We start from the raw sequence: 18,627 nt of genomic DNA on the forward strand, positions 1-18,627 counted from the left end.
TACGAGTTCTTTTTTGATGTTATCAGTTTCATGAGTACTGGTTCTCTTACGGTGAGAACATTGTTTTGTTTTTGTTTAGAAGTTATTTAAATGCTACAGTATATAGATTGCTCTTCTAGTGTAGACATACAAACTGAAAACAAATGGTGATCTTTAGTTTCTTTGTTTTTAAAGTTTATTTTAAAAAATATATATTAAATGAACCAGTTGTGTCTAAAGACAAAATTTTATTTTAAAAACAATTTAACGTTATTTAAATAAATGTTATAAAGTTTTCATTATAGCATTATATATCACACAGAAATATAAATTTTATATTGAAACCAATTGCTAAATACTTACAAGATGTCGTTTGTCGTTTTAAACACCAAATTTACAGACAGTATTTCATCATACACTTTTAACTTCCCTTGGATTCCATGGGTTACTCAGGAAACAAAAATGTTGTGTCCAATTATAGACTGGGCTGCTGCCATCATTAATGATCCCGTTGCTGGTGGACATATTTCCTTGCTGAATCAGAGGTGGCAGATTAATGGTGTCAGAACTGTACTAAATTAAAAGAAGTGATTTTGCGACGCAAACTCATAGTGACTATAATCTAGTGGAATGCTCTCTCCATGGTCAGTAATTGGGCCCTTTTCTGGTATGTTCTCCCAGCATAGTCTCAAGCAACACATGTATCAACATCATATGAAGAACATACCCGTAGTTACTGAAAACATTTTTGTGTATGTATGTGTGTGTGAGTTATATTTATATAACTCTTGTGAGTCGTTGCTCTGCAGTTTGATGGACTGACACTCCCTACCATGTGCCTCTTGGTACAGGCTCCATGGATACAAAAAAATTGATGAATGGATTTATATCAGATTCACTAAGCTACAAATGCCTTGTTACACAATATTATTTGCTAATTAACTAGGAACTCTTGTGTCCTCAAAGGACTGTCTTTTCTCACAGCCAACGCAGATTTAGGTAAAGGGCGATTCCATATACTTAAATCTTGGAAGAGTTTTCTTTTCCAGAATTTGTTACAATCTAAGCTAAAAATCTATGCAAACTAAACTTATCTAGTTGCGCTATTCAGCAAGTCTTGGCTCATTCAAATACTTAAGCCAAATGCTAAAAAAGGGGACTGGAGTTTCTATTTTTAATTATTTTATGAAAAAAAAAACATAGAGAGAGGTCTAGCATATGAAAAGTCTTGTTTCTGTGATTCAAAAAATTAAAGGCAACTTCTGTATCCAAATGTAAAGTACTTTTAATGCCATTGGGAGACCAGAGGCCTCTGAAAGAGTTGTAAATAAAGATTTGTAACCCATCCATCTTCTAATCCATTGTCCTTGTCAGGGTCATGGGGGGCCTGGAGCAGTACTGGATCTCAGGCAGCACAGGGTACTAGGCTGGGATACACCCTGGTCAGGATGTTAGTCCAATGCAAGGCACATACCTGCACAAACTATGGGTGATTTAGAGACACTAATTATCCTGAATGTCTCTGGACTGCAGGATATAACATGCACAAGATGGGTTGAATATGTAAACTCCATACGCACGGAGCGGAGGTGTCCTGCAATGAAATACAGATGCTGCTCTACTTATGAGCTTTCAACTTATGAACATTCAGACATACAAATGAAGAGGACAGTAAGTCCAAATTGTGTTCATTGGGCTCCCGTTTCCTGTCTGCAACATAATTTTTTTTTCTGTGCGCCAATTCTGCCTACGACTTCTGGCAGCTACTCCCGCCGCACAGCGTCGTGGCGTGAGTACTCCCGGGATCCTAGGTCTTTGTACTTGTTCTTTGCGTAAACCCTTGAAAAGATGTTGAATATTGACTTAGGAATATTTCAAATTACCACGGCGTATTTGGAACGTATCTCATTCGCAAGTAATGAAGCGTCTGTATAGCAGATATTGTATTATAGCATTAAGAGCAGAAAAAAGACATGAAAAGGAAGTAGCACCAACCAAGAATGACTTTGCAAACTCTCTATCCTGACAACTATGTGCTAAAGAGTAGAGGTATTTCTGCAGAACATGGGATGTTGTTGTTTTTTGTTAATGCACTGGCCTGCCATAGCTATTCTATCATGAAGGGCTGCACTTGTGTAAATAAGAGGCCCGATGCCATCGGTTGCTATTCAACGGTGGCTGGTATTCGGCAGCCAGCATGGTGCCTCGGTGGCTGCAAGTCCCAGGCTGTGGCCTGGCAGAGCACGGCCTTCCCGCTGGGGGCTTTGACAGCAGGAGCTGACAGTTTGGGGCCCTGGCATGGGAATGTGCTGTCATACTCACACAATGGAGCCCACTGGTGCTCACGGTGACACCCTTCTCATGGGCGTAGGATTTGGGGGTGGGGCAGGGGAGGATGGGCTAACACTGAGAAGCTCTGAAGAAAAGTTTATGGCAAATTAAGCATAAAGCTCAACATTTGATCATTAGAAGGACCTGCTAGAAAAAAGTCTATAGTACATGCAAAATTACCATTCACTTGAAATACACTAAAAGACTCAATCACACATGAATATATGAATACATAACTCAAAATAATAGTTCCCTACAAAGTCACACACATCAAAATCACACACACACACAACAAACTAATCCCTAACCAGCCCTAACCTTAACCGTAAGAAACCAATCACTTTTTTGATTGCATTCACAGTTCTTTGTGAGGAACTGAAAAATGGTCCCCACAACATAAAAAAACAGGTTTTTATTACATTGTGGGGCGCATTTGAAACAGAGCAGTATTTACTGTCCCTTGTAGAAAGAACGTCTCAAATCTTCTCTGCTATAACTGCTGCAGGAGGTGCATTTGACGAATCAAAGATATGACATTTTCTTGTTAATAAAAGCACTCAAACGGTGAACGTATTGTAAATTTATTTGTTAGCAAAGAACATTGAGTGCATTTTTAGTAAATGTTAAGTAACATGCAAATGTAGAAAATCCGTGTGAGATTTTCAGTGAGTATATAAAAGAAAACTCATGTGTAACATAAACATACCTAAAACCTGACACGATTTGTTTTTCCATATTTTTTCAGCTTGTGCATATTTTTCAGCTAATGCTGAATTTAATGAAAATTTATGAGTGAAAATCCAAAGCTAAAGGAAAAATATGATGTACACATGATGTGTGTTATGTGTTATGATTTTTTAAAATAAATATTGCCATGTTGTTTAGATATCTGCAGTATTATCGATGAGTCAAATGATAAGACACATAACAATACCACTTCAGACACTAGGTACAGTTGCATTTTCTAAAAAAAAATACATTTGTGAGCTAAATTGTACTACAAATTAAAGTTGCTAAGAGCAGTTGCCGTTTCAGACTTGTCATCAATATTACACATGATTTCTTGTCTTGCATGGTGAAATAAAATGTTCAAGGTCTTTTTGAAAGTTTAATCACCAGCTTCACCTATATCAGTAGATGGTTTCATCCTTTAACATTTTTTTTCTAGTAATTGCTTGTTCAGCCTGCACATATTTTAAAAAGAACTCTGAATTACTGAATTCCAGAGTACCTGTTGTCATTGTTCTCCAAACACTAATAGCAGCACATCGTTAACAAAATGAGTGTGAAGTTAAACTTTTTAATGTTCATATTTCATCCCATCTGATATTACTTGCTACACTTTAAAGATCACAGGCCTGACCTGCAACAGTAAAATTGCTACATAAGTATGTGAGGAAAAGTCTTTGCCCCAGCCGTGATACCTTTGTGAGATGAATATGTTTCAATTGTGGCTTCTACAATCATTCCAATGACACATTCTGTTTTCTTCTCAAATTTTGTATGACCACTGGCAGGGACTTAATTTAAGTTGCTCCACAACCGCAGTAAAATAATACCAAGACCAACACAAATTCAGTCATTCAAAGTCAGTCATGATGCGATGAGGTCAAAAGGCAAAGACGTCATTGGAAAATCAGCATTAATAATTCACGCAGAATTTATCTCTGGGTAAATCAACAATAAGTAGTCTGCGTCAAATGAGAGATTACATATCACATACAATTATGTATGAAAGAGTTTTATTATACAATTTTTAAAACTGCATTTTTATTTCAAAACTTTCTTAAGTATTAGAGATTTAATTCATTTGTATTTTCCTAGTTACAAGACTGAACCTACCATGATTGTGTATCCATTTATTTTCTCATAGACGAAATGCCATTAGTGGTAAAAACTTAGATACTTTCTCTCATGCTTCAGTTTCTAAAGCTAATAAAGTGATCCAAACTTAGGAAGAAAAAGAGAGGTCAGATATACTTGTCTCTTGCATAATCATTACTTACTGTGTATTTCTGCTTCTCTTTTGAGAACCTCTTTCCCATTCATTCATTCCACCCCTTTCAAAATTACGGGAGGGTTCAGTGAACTTTGTCTTGGGCAGTTTGGGTCAGTGGTGTGAACAAACACCCACTTAAACATCAAATGGCTTCTTAGTGGGCCTCCTCCTAAATGTATTTATTTAAGCTCACAGTATCAAATGCTCTGATATGTTATGTTTGTTTTCTATAATATACAGGACTAAATTAAGATAAGTAGATCTATTCATTACAAATATGGCATTGAAGCATGAGAGCTCTGACTGTTTATAAACTTAATTTGCATGTCTGAGTGATGGTTGAAAAGATCCTTGGAGAAATGAACGAGGATTTTATGTAAAACAATGCGGCGCACAGCACTAGTAAGAGTGGTGTGGGGTTTGGGGGCTTATACAAATGCTGTGATGGATATTATTAATGCTATTCCTTTATGATCCCTCAGCCTCTGTGTACACTTCAAACAGGCCTTCAGAATGAAACCTGCTCTTTTTACACCATGCAGAATTTAGCTGTCCTGCAAAGCAGCCGCAGGAGTTCGGAGTTGTATATATACAAGATGATGGACTGTGACAGCTGGAGTCTAGTGTGTGAAAAAAAATAGTTCAATTCGTAAACCACACTAAAAAGTTTACTTCAGTTCATGTACTTCACAGTCCGAATAATAATATAAATTAAGAATCTAAGCTCAAGTTGCATTTTTTTAAATCTAAACACCCACTACTCAAATTGCTACTTGCCTGAAAAGATGGTGGAATAACTAATACAGTGTTAAATACTTTCAAATGTTGAAATTGAAAGTGATTGCTGCACAGAAAACTCAAACATTACATGAAAGCCCTCAGATGTGCAAAAAATGTGCACTTTGGTTAAAACGTGTGAGAGAGGTGGATCATACACTATAATCTTTATTATACTTAAATTAAAATTATATACTACATTTTTACATGGAACAGATCTCACCATCACTATCGAGGAGGTTGTGAGAGCCCTCAGGAACACCAAGGAGAACACAGCACCTGGCACAGACAATATTAGTGGCCGTGTTCTATGTCATTGCGCAGAGCAGCTGGGGGGCGTGTTTCAGCTCCTGTTTCAAAGATCAGTAGAGAGCTGCACAGTTCCCCAGTTACGTAAGAACTCCACGGTGGTCCCCAAGACCAAGAAGAGCTCGGTCAGGGCTCTGAAGGTCCTTAGGCCTGTGATAGCATGCTCAGATTTACTTCCAACACTGAGGAGATTCTAAAGAGATGCCAGCAGCGGCAGTAACTCCTGAGGAAACTCAGCAGCTTTGGAGTCAACAAGAACATCTTGAGGACATTCTGCTACTCCTTCATTGAGTGTCATAACATTCTCAATAACCTGCTGATTCCATTCCATCACTCTGCATGACAGAGCCCGCCTGCAGAGGACAGTTAAGGTGTGCTCTAAAATAATTGGATCCCCAGTCAGAACTCTGTTCTGCTTTTGTGAGCTGCAAACACTGAGAACAGCATGCAGAATCCTACAGGACTCTTCACATGTGCTGTTGCCAGTCTTTGAGAGGCTTTGCTGCCCGGATTGTAGGACACAAAGGTGAAGAGTCACTTTTGTTCCAATGGCTGTTCAAGTTGTGAACTTGAAGCCACCATCACCCTCTGCCTTTATGCACCAAACCCCATAAAGGTATAACCACATTCTCATTCCCCACTACTTATTGTCCTCCCCAATTTTGCATCTTATGTTAGTCTGTTAATTTACTTACTTGCAACTGCAATTTTGAACCTTATGTATATATTGAGAACCATTTTATCATTTGATTTGAGTTATTCATGCTAGAGGAAAAAGCAAGGAAATGTCTCTGAAAATGGCAAAATAATCCTGTGGCATTCTATGAAAAAAACTGTGATTTACAGCTAGAATCTTATTGCAATATTATAAATCAGTCAGTGTTCCATAATGTTTTTATACTTCTGAAAAATAACCTGTGAAAAACAAAAATAATTATTGTAATTTCAGTGACACGGTTGTAAAGGCAGTGAAAACTTACTTGTCTACAGAAATACATTCAGTAGTTACTTCGTTAGGTACACCTAGCTAGTAGAGGTTAAGACCAACATTGGTCTTCAGAACTGTTTGTACAGTAGACAAATTCTGCATTCAGAGAAGTCATTCTGCAAACTACTGTTGTACTGAGCTGATATTGTTGTGCTTGCAGTTTTCCTGTCAGCTTTAACAAGTCTGGCCATTCTCCTCTGACCTCTCAAATTAACAAGATGTTTTTGGCAAGAGTGTTTTTTAATTATTACACCACTCTGTAAAATTTAGACCCTGTAATGTGCAGAAATCCCAAAAGAATGAGTTTTTCTAAGAGGCTGGAGCACTGCAAAAGACACCAACAAAGGCACTATTAAAAATCATTTTTATCAAGAATCTTAGTTGTTCTAATACTATGCAATAACTTACCCTCATCCCTACTGTATGTACTGTATATGCAGCCATGAATCAATGTTGGTAGGAGCAACCAGTACACATTAAACATTTTAATATAAATAAAACACACCCTGGAATGTTTATAGAAATGATCCCATCTGCCTACTACTTTCATTTTAAAATAAATTTCTCAGAACACTTGTACTTAAACTGTTCTCCACACTAGAACAATGTGAAAAACAGACATAGTCTGTTCAAGGCTGCCTTCTCTCTAATGTTGAACTCTTTTGCCACCTTGTGGAAATTAATGGTAGTAACATTTTACGATGAAAATTGACTCGAATAAGCACGTGTATAGATATAAGTTATAACTGGCTAACAAACGTCCTTCAACTTAAAAAAAATCAATCTTTCAGTTACAGTATTTTCAGTATACCTTTCTATACTAGATAAGCCACATGGACAATGAATGGTTGAGATTTTCATAGAAATATTTTGAAATTCAGTGTGTAACATTTTAAATAAAGATAATCCTTAAAAGCAGAATTGCAACGAAAAGTATTAAACAATAAAAAATCCTTTAGAACTCCTTTTAGTTTAATACACACTGTGGACACAAACAAATATATTGAAAATCTATTGAAAATCTATATTGAAAGTCTATATTTTTCCATTATGAAACTAAAATTAACCACATCAAGTGCAAACCATATAGACAATTTACGTGTTAGTAATACTGATACATACATGTAAATGAGTGTGCAGCAAATTGAAAATCTCAGGCCAGCCAGGTGACCAAAGTTAATGACACTGAGTATCCTTAGTAAATTGCTGCACAATAAATTATTGCAGCGCTAGGCGGAAAGAAGACTTGCTTACCGGGACACAACAGGCTCTTTAATCTAATCCTGAATATAACCGGAACAGGTGCTGAATGAGCACTGAACGGAATACAAGCACAGAAAGTCGGGGAGGCTAGACGCTGGAAATAAAGGTACACACACAGTGGGTAATTTGCACAGTAACTAGAGACACGTGAGGATCTATACGGGTTTCACACAAGAACTGGGTAAACATACAAGCCCCAAATGGGAAATACAAGTATTAATTATAACTATTGAACAACTCTCCAGAGACTCCTCTTGCAAAAGAGGAGAAATGTGAGATCCACCGTGCCCAAGTGCAGTTCCTGGGTTATGTCATTTGGCCTGGAGAGGTTGCCATGGACGAAAGAATGGTGGCAGCCATTCAACAATGGCCACCTCCCCACACCATCAAGGAGCTACAACGATTTTTGCTAATTGAGGTCAACTTCTACCGCCATTTCATCCACAATTTTAGTTAAAAATTGAATCCCACTTAGTATGGGCTCCAGAGGCCGACTGAGCATTTCGGCGGCTAAAACAAGCCTTCTGCTCCACTTCTGTGCTCCAACAACCTTGCTCTGAAAACCCCTTCGAGGTCGAGGTGGATGCCTCAGAGGCTGGAGTAAGAGCCATCCTCCTCCAGCGGAACCAGGTAACCAGTCACAGACATCCGTGCGCGTTCTTTTAAAAAAAATTGTCCCTGACAGAAAGCAAGTACGACGTGGGAGACAGAGAGCTGCTGGCCATCAAACTGGCGCTAGAGAAGTGGAGGTACTGGCTCGAGGGGGCTCACCACCCCTTTCAGGTGTTTACAGATCATTGGAGCCTGGAATACCTACAAGGAGCAAAAAGGCTACAGGTTCGACTTTAAGGTGACTTACCACCTGGGAAAAAAGAATGTTAAGGCTGATGCCCTCTCTTTGACCCACCCGAAGCCACCTCACAAGCCTAGTCAGTGCTGTCTCCTTCCTGCTTCACCACCACCATCTCTTGGTCATTAGAAGAGGCGATTCGTGTCGCTAACAAGCGCTCAGTGCCCCCACCAGGGTGCCCAGTGGATTGGCTGTATGTCCCCAATCACAGGAAAGGTAATCATCAGCTGGATCCACACCTCCGCCCGGCAAAAGACCCAAGCCGACCGCCAGCGACGCCCAGCTCCACCATATCACGTGGGGCAGCAGGTCTGGTTCTCCATCCGCAACCTGAAGCTTCCGTCCTGTCATAAACTGTCAGCCGGGTACATTGGACCCTTCGGGATTGTGTGACAGGTGGGGCCTAAAACTTTCGGGCTCCAGCTCCCCAAGGTACATTGAATCTACCCCACGTTTCATGTCTCTCTACTTAAACCGGTGCGGGACAGTCCAGCTCACCCCTCTACAGAGGTGGCAGTTCCTCCGCCCCGTACCTTGCAGGATGGTTCTAGGATCTACCAGGTCCCGGTACTCCTGGACTCTTGCTGGCATGCCAGAGTGCTGCTGTACTTAGTGGATTAGGAGGGTTTCGGCCCTGAGGAGCAATCCTGGGTTCTTGAGCTCAGACATTCTGGACCCCAACATGATCACAGAATTCCATCAGAAGCACCTGACCAAGCTGGCCCTGCAGTCCCAGGGCTGTCCGCAACAGCTCCCTCGGTCTCCAGGAGGCAGCTATTGGGGAGAGGGAAACTGTCACGGCGGCAGGCGATTACCACCTAATTGCTATGTTACTTAAAACTAATGCTGCCTAGGTAATGTTGCGGAGTACTGTTGCCATGCTTATGTGCATTACTGAGCGTTTTCTTGTCCATTGTTTCTCCCGCTTGCCCTGCCCTGCCGTCTCGCCTGCCCTGCTTCCCTGGCCATTCCTGCCTGCCTTGCTTGCCTCCCTATTCTGCCTCCCCGATCTACCCTGCTTGTCTCTCCCATCCCCTCATCTCGTCACATCCCTGCATGTAGAACTGACCTGCCCGGCTAACAACCAAAGGAACCCGACCCGACTACCCTTTTGGATTTCCCCACTGGATTTTTGTGCACCCAGCCTATTAAATAAACCTTTGTTGCTCTGCATCATGGGGTCTGTTGCTTCCCTGGTTTCCAGACACTACAATATGCTAGCCCCCGCCATGCTACAGTATTATAAAATAACTTGACTAATAAAGTCAAGTTGCCAGGTAGCCAGTAGCTGCAGGTTTGCAGTCAGGGAGTCTGGGGGCTTCAGAGTTAGAGTTAGATAGCACGGCCTAAACTCCGGCATTAGAGCCCATGCAGCAGGGTGAGTGGGTGACAACTTGCCGACATAGTCGGAGAGCCCAAGCTTCGGCAAAGGTTACTCCCGAGCACCACTTCCCATCTCTCGGCATGTCGAAAGGTTTTCCCCATTCAGTGAAACAACCACTGAGAAGCTTGTTGAAAGCGCTCCAGTGAAAGGTGATTCTATCCTACGACACATGAAAATAGCTAGACCGTTAGCGGCACCAGCAGTCGAGGTAAATTGTTTACTGGGAGCCAGAGCACTGGATATCAGGGCCAATCTTAAAGTGCTGACCAGAAATACACATAAAGTTTCCAAGATAGCTGTCCACATCGACGCCAATGATGTCAAGCTCAGACAGTGTAAGATTACAAAAAGTGATTTTAAAGAGGTGTGTGAGCTAGCCAAGACAATGTCCCAGGCAGTAATGCCCGGCCCTCTCATAGCTAGAGACCTACAACAGGCTTTGGTTGCTGAACTGCTGGCTGTCAAGGTGGTGCTCTGAAAATCGCGTAGGTTTTGTAGATAACTGGTCCACATTTGAGGGTCTTTTGAGCTGGGACGGTATCCACCCCTTGTGGGAGGGTGCTGCCCATTTTTCAATGAACTTAGCAACTAGCCATTATGCAGATACAGGTTTAGGCGGCCTTTGACAAACGGAGCTAAAGCCAGGCCACAGGCAGAAAGCCTAAACCGGCCTCCTGCGAGTTGCCTTGAGTAATCACCTAGGTACCACCATATTGACATTGTATCTGTGCCCCGAACCAAAAATAGTACACGTAGACCACAAAAGGCATCCCTTTCAAATTAAATCTGTATTAAGTTAGAGCAGCTGATGCAGACCACCTGGACCACTAAGCTAAAAATATGATTACTAAATATTAGATCATTAACTACTAAGACACTTATTCTAAATGAAATGATTTTGGACTATGTCCTAAACATGCTCTGTCCAACAGATGAGTACGTAGCCTTAAATGAGGGGTTGCCTCCAGGATATAGTTATGAGCACAGACCCTGACTCACTGGTAACGGAGGAGGCGTCTCAGCAATTTATGAAGAAACACTCCCAATAATGCAGAAGTGAGGATTTAAATTTAAATCATTCAAATTATTGTTCCTCAAAATTTCAAGCACTTGCTCAAAATCTAAAACTCTGTCTTTCCTCCTCATTACAATTTACCGTCCACCAGGTCCTTATTCGGAATTTTCAGCTGAATTTGCAGAATTCCTTTCAGACCTAGTTCTTTCAACTGAGAGAGCAATAATTGTGGGGGACTTTAATATTCATGGAGACAACGAACAAGATCCCCTGACAATAGCCTTTACTAATATTCTAGCCTCTATAGGTATCATCGAAAATGTAATTGGGTCTACCCACAACTGCGGGCATACCCTTGATTTAATTCTTCGTTTGGTCTTAATAAAGATAATGTAACTCTACTGCCTTAGACCAGTATTATCTCTGACCATCATCTTATCACGTTCAATATTTACCTTGCTCAAAATATTAACTCCCCGACTCGGTTCTATGCCAAACGTACAATTACGTCAAATACAGCGAGTAACTTTATTGATAATCTCCCTGAGCTATCGTTTGTGACCAAAGTAATGTCGAATCCTGCTGAACTTGATAGTTTTTAAGGATAATTAAGGATAATTAAGGATTGTTTAGCATCCATGCTTAGTTCCACCCTAGATAAAATTGCTCTGTTAAAATTTTAAAAAAAGATCAGAGTAAATAAAATTGCTCCTTGGTATAATGACCACTTGCATACTTTAAAGCAGTAGACACAGAAATTAGAACGTAAGTGGTGTTAAAAGAAATTACTGGTGTTCGAACTACCTATCTTGGAGCCGACACCTAGGCGCAGCCAGGACATTGAGGGTGTCTGGTTTGGTGACCTCAGGATTAGGTCTCTGCTTTTTGCAGATGATGTGGTTCTGTTAGCCTCATCAGACCGTGACCTTCAGCTCTCACTGGAGCAGTTTGCAGCCGAGTGTGAAGTGGCTGGGATTAAATTCAGCACTTCCAAATCCAAGACCATGGTCTTCATCCGGAAAAGGTTGGAGTGCTCTCTCCAGGTCCCAAGTGGAGGAGTTTAAATATCTTGGAGTCTTGTTCACAAGTGAAGGAAGGATGGAGTGGGAGATCAACAAGCGGATCGGTGTGGCATCAGCAGTGATGCAGGCGCTGCATCGGTCTGTCATGGTGAAGAAGGCATCTACTTAGGATGCCTCCTGGACGCCTCCCTAGTGAGGTGCTCTGGGCATGTCTCACTGGGAGGAGGCCTCAGGGAAGACCCAGGACACACTGGAGGGACTATGTCTCTTGGTTGGCCTGGGAACACCTCGATATTTCCCCCGAGGAGCTGGATGAAGTGGCCGAAGAGAGGGAAGTCTGGGTTTCCCTGCTGAGACCCAATCTCGGATAAGCGGAAGATAATGGATGGATAGATGGATGGTGTTCGAACTAGCATGGAAAGAGGCTATGGGTAGCTATAAAAAGGCTCTTAGTGCCACTAAATCAGAGTATCTTTCACAACTAATTGAAATAAACAAAAAATAATCCTAGATTACTGTCTAAACTGACTAATAACAACACTACTACACAATGTGTGCCAGCGTTATTTTCCAGTGACGACTTTATGCAATTTTTTGACCAAGAAATATGTTCAATCAGACAGAACATTTTGAATATTCCAATAACTACATTCTCTGGCCTTAACATGGTATGTGCTAATGCTGCAACTGCCCTATTTGAAGCCTTTACAGTGTTTAATCAGTCAGAACTGACGTCCTTAATTTTATCTTCAAATTCATCTGCTTGTATGCTAGACCCTGTTCCAATAAAATTATTAAAAGAGATGATCTTGGAAGTAATTGAACTGCTACTAGCAATAGTTAACTCCTCAAGCAGCATTGGCCATCTACCAAAATCTCTTAAACTAGCAGTAATTAAACCTCTATTGAAGAAGCCAAACTTGGATCCCTTGGAAATGATAAACTATAGACTAATCTCTAATCTACCATTTATCTCTAAAATAATAGAGTTGTAGCTAGTCAACTAACCTCATTTCTGCAGGAGAATCAGATTTATGAAAGATTTCACTCTGAGTTTAGAGCTCATCATAGCCCAGAGACTGCTCTAATGAAGGTGGTAAATTATCTTCTCCTACCTGCTAACCAAGGCTGTGCCTTGCTCCTAGTGCTCCTTGACCTTAGTGCTGCTATTGGTACTATAGACCATGCCATACTGTAGGCATAAGGGGAGTGGCACTCTTTTGTTTTAAATCTTACCTGTCAGACCACTATCAGTATGTGAATTTAAATAGTGATTCCTCAGAACATGTCAAGGTCAGATATGGAGTGCCACAAGGTTCAGTTTTAGGTCCCCTACTATTTTCACTATACATGTTATCTTTAGGCTTAGTTATTCATAAACATGGAGTTAGCTTTCAGTGCTTTGCAGAAAATACACAATTATATATATCAGCTAAACCAGAAGATTGATAGCAACTTCAGAGAATGGAAGAATGTTTAAGTAACATCAAAAAGTGGATGTCAGACAACTTCTGTCAGTTAAATAAATAACAAAGTGAACAATAAAGTTTACTTTGACTAAATCTAAACAAGTCTGAGGTTCTTCTTATTGGCACTAAAGCCACCAGAAGTAAACTATCTGACATCATAGTCAATCTGGATGGACTATCTATTGCACTAAGTACTGTTGTTATTCTTATCTTTTGTTTGATGTACATGCTTCTAACATTAGCCTTCTACTAGAGGTAAGGCAGACCTGCGGCAGTCATGCCCGAGGCGCTCCCCTTGCCTCTACCGGCTGCAATGGCAGCCTTCGCCTCCAGATTCTTCACCCTCCAAGGACTATACTGGAGGGTGATGGAGGAACCGGCCAGCCTGGAGGATCCCGAGGCAGAACAGCTCTCCGCCCAGCTTCGACGGGACTTCGCCACGATCTCTCCCGCCTCTCCTGAGGGCGACCTAGAGAGAGTGGCAGATGACATCCGGAGGCTGATCCTGCTCCGGAGAGCTCCGGCCGCGGCTCCAGAGCCTGTGCAGCCACCCGCGCCGGAGCAACCGCCACTACCGGCGGACCACGCTCCCGAGCAGCCACTTCTGCTGCTGCCTGCGCTTCTCGCGCAGCCACCTCCGCGACCACCTGCGCAGCCGCCTGTTGCTCCCGAGCAGGCGCTCCCTCTGCCTGCGGACCCGGCTCCCGAACAGGCGCAAAGACCACCGCCTGCGCAGCCGCCTCCGCAGCCGCCTGTTGCTCCTGAGCAGGCGCTCTCCCTGCCTGCAGCTTCAGCGCCCACGCCCGAGGCGCCCCCTCTGCAGCCTGCAGCTCCTGGGCAGGTGCCCCCTCTGCAGCCTGCAGCTCCCGGGCTGGCGCCACCTCTGCAACCTGCAGCTCCCGGGCAGGCGCCCCCTCTGCAGCCTGCAGCTCCAGTCCCTGACCCTTCTCCACTACCTGGTGGCAGGCGCCCCAGTTCCCGAGGAGGTCCCAGAGGACTCCATCGTCGCTCCCCCCCTCTTTGGAGGTGGAGGAGCTTGAGTGGGACCCCTCGGGGACCTTGCTGGTGACTCCTTCGACCTCACCCCGGCGAACTCGACCCCGACCAGGGGTCGTTATGTCTGTGTCCCGCAAGGGGAGGGGGCACCGACGTAGGACTGGGGTCCCTCCCGCCCGACCCCCTGGCTCATCCTCATTCGCCGGCGCTATGGCTAGGTCGGCGCCTGCGGGTCCTGGTCCGCCGGATCGGCATTCGCCTGCAGGTCCCCCTTCGCGACCTCGTCGCTCGGCTTCGCTCCCTCCACCGGTTCCTCAGCGGTCGCCTGTGGGTTCCCGGATGGCGGCTCCTCCGTCGCCTACAGATCCTCCCGCTCGAGCGCGGCGGACGATGTCGCTGCCTGCATCGTTAAACGGTCTCTATTTGAAAATATATTAAAAGTTTTGTAAAATACATTTTATTCAGTCTACAGTTTATAACTTTACATCATTATAGACCTTATTTTACATTAATAATTACCCCATTTTCCCTAGATGTTTTAAACTGAGATATGCTGAACACGTTTTTCTCATCCAGTTTCCCTTTAAAGAGAAAAAAAAACTTTACGAAAGGCAAAAGAGTAACACTGCATTAAGAACTGATGAGAAAAAAAGTATTGGTAACAGCAAGAAACAAATTTCACAAATTAGGTATTTTTGGGATGAAAAAAAGAAATTTTAATCTAAATCTAAATTGATGGTGTACTGGATTAACTCTGACAAAGGAGTATGGCACTAATGTTAAAAGATAACCTGAAAGATTAATGAATGTATAGAGATCCTTGTTGTTCGGCTTTGCAAAATCAAAGGGGATGCCTTTTTTTTCAACCAGCTGCCAGAAAAAGCATCCCCTGTTAAATCTGGATCTACTGTAGCTACACTGCTGAAACTTGCACAGGTCAGTTAAAACTCTCTCAAATACAAATTACAAAAATCACTTGATGACGGGAGCTGCAGAAATGGAAAATTAAAGAGGATGCGTTTATCGGCATCTTTTTTGTGGTGCCTTGTGGCTGAATGGGCAGGTGAATAGTTGTGCTTTCCCGGTGTCATGAGTTCAAGGCTCATCTGGGGACTTTTTACCAGTTGCACCCCTTGACAAATATGCTCCTCATGTTTTGTTTTCAATATTTGTCCTTACTTCTAGTATCTTTTTTTAGTTTTCCCTGCTTTTTTTCCCCAGTGTTGTCCTTTATTCCTTGTATTTCATGTGTACCTCCTAGGCTGTAGTGTTTATTTATTACCCTCACCTTTTCCTTGTTTCTATTATTTGGTTGTTTATGGCCTCTGACTAGCCCCCTGAGACATGTATGTACGTGATTGTCTTTGTCCTCTTCCCCAGTCAATCATTTTATGTTTCCGGCCTGCATTTCTTGGCTTTGTTTAGCTCTTGCACTCAAAAATATAATTATGCCAAAAACGTAGACTTTATGTATATTAATTATATGACAATTTTCCATGAAATTTTATTACATAAATTTAATGTAAAGGGGCTTGTTTCTATCATAGTGAGTATACTCACATTAAATAAACTTAATGTAAATTCCTATGTAATCTTTGTGTAATAATTAAATAGACACATAAGGGCTATTTAAAACTTAACCTTAACATTACTTAATCATTGCATGTTGCACATAGAGTTAATGTGAAGTTATACATCAGCCTTAAGTGTTTACACATAATTATTGAGTTAAGATAAACTTTTGCATAAAACCTAAGTGTTTATATGTAGTTATTGAGTAAAGTTAATGTATTTTAATAACCTTGTTTTCCCCATCCCCTGAAATAAATCACAAAAAGACATTCACAGTTCTGCACCTTTAACGCCATATTTATCAAAAACAATTAAAAACCAAACAGTACTAATATAACAACATAAGGATATTTCACCATTTGTAGTAAAGCAGGTAATCAAAAAGACTATTGTTATATATTATGGAAAACAAAACACTGACATTTTTGACAAATACAAGTCCTGTGAGCACTTACTGAAGCATCTTGATTTTAAGTGTCTGAATCTTTGGGGATAGTTTGTTGCCATCCAAGTTCATCAGCACATTCTGGAAGACCTCAAATGTGTATTTAAGTTCCTGGGGATAGCTCGGGTTGAGTGTGTAAATGATTCCAAAAAGCATGACACACCCAGAGGAAATAGTTCTCAGTTTGCTAAGCAGCTCCACACCCTCAATCACCACTCCGACATCCTCTGGTTTATCCAGCACCTTCACTGTGAATCACAGAAATCCCCATGATGGTCTGAGAGATCTGCCTCTTAGCTTCCTCACCATTGACATCCTAATAGTAGAAAAAACGAACATGGTCATGGAGAAAACAAGCAAACGAAAGACACAAAACAAATATATTACAAGTAAAATCTTAAAATGTTGCTGTCTTCATTGAGGTAGACATAGTCCCTCATGACTTCAATGCTTTCACTCTGCAAAAGAAGGCATATAAAAATGAAACATTTTTATATTTTACAAGCAAGTCATCTTTTGACAATTTCAAAGATTACAGGTGCATCTTGGACAATCTCCTGACACCTGTAGGCAAAGATCTTCTGCATTTTCTCTTTGACTACAGCCTCATTGTTTCTTTTCTTAATTTCAGTCAGGATAGCTATTCTTTCTCCTTCAAGGCTCCTTCTTCTTTCACTGCCAGGACGGGAAGGGAAGAAGTTGAACTCCACTTTTCTTGGTTTTTTTTTATATTTGCCATGTTTTAGCTAGCAATGTTTAAGTAATTCTTATCTATACTTACTACTGTCAATCCACACACCTTACACTCCCATACACCCATTCACATACCTAGAAAAGAAAAAAGAACAAGGAAAGTGCAAGTTAACAGCTTTGCAATAAAGCTGTTAAAAAAAATTGGCATGTAATTATAGACCTCAATGTCATTCTATGTACTTGCCTAAACTGAGAGGTTGCCCTCAAAATAAAGGAGCTAGTTTTTTTTATTAGACCTTTTTATTATGTTGTCCCTGAAAGTAATGGAGAAAAATGTGTTTAACCAATCATGTGTATTTTTACCATCTACCATCTTTATTTATAAAGCACTTTAAATCAACCATAGTTGACACAAAGTGCTGTACATTGGAGCACTGGAGAGAGAAAACAAAAATAAAAACAGATACAAAGTCAGATAATTAAAAGAAAAGTAAGTCCTGCTGGGACCAAAAGCCAAAGCATAAAAGTGAGTTTTTAGACGTGTTTTAAAGGTGGACAGCGAGGCCAAGTCATGCAAAGGCAAGTCATTCCTTAATTTTCACTTCATTCACTCATTAAAGTCAATGATGTGCAAAGGCAAGTCATTCCTTAATTTTGGAGCAACAATAGAGAAAGCCCTATCTCCTCTGAGCTACCTCCTGGATCTCGACTACTGCCATACCCCTTGTACTGGGAGGCTCTCAGTATAGTTAGACGTGTCTTCTTATTTTCTACCTAGAAAATGGTGGCAAACTTGTTTAAAACATTATAACTTCACAGGATTTGTATATTTGATTAAAGTAGTAGCTCACTGTTTTATAAAAGGGCAACTATCATCATAATAAACAAAACTGTACTACCATCATCCGGCCAGACCATGTTTAATGGAGATTGCATTAAGGTGAAAAGTAGTGGACTTCTGAAAATAAACAGATAGATAGATCTTTGTGTTGTATCCTCTTTACAGATCTATCCATGTGTAAGACAATCACAGTGTCTGATTTCCTGAAGAAGAGATTATTCGTTTGGAGGAGGAAAGGGTACTTGTACTTGTGTTGAGATAACTGTATATGAGAGTGATAAGTGGTATGGCAGAATCGTGATCATTGATCAGTATGGACAAAGAGCGATTAGTGCAGTCTACCTCAGAGACTACATCTAATTATGTTTTAATTATTATTCAATTATTATTTCATTAATTATTTATCATTTGTATGTATTATTTGCCCTGATTGCCCTTATAATTCTTTTCAGTCATATGAATTATTACACATCTCAGCGTACCTCGTATTTAAATACTTACATGGCTGTCATTTAATTCATATTCATGATTTATAGAAACATACATCTTCTCCTCCTCCATGCCTCATTGTTAGCCTGTATTACTGAAAATTAAGACATGCTGATCATGTAAGTCAGTGTTTTTTAAACAGTATTTCCCAACATTTTTTATACCATGGAACATTTTTGAAGGGCAATAACCCGACAGAGAAGTA

The sequence above is a fragment of the Brienomyrus brachyistius genome, chromosome 7 (assembly GCF_023856365.1).
Source record: "Brienomyrus brachyistius isolate T26 chromosome 7, BBRACH_0.4, whole genome shotgun sequence".
Taxonomy (NCBI): Eukaryota; Metazoa; Chordata; class Actinopteri; order Osteoglossiformes; family Mormyridae; genus Brienomyrus; species Brienomyrus brachyistius.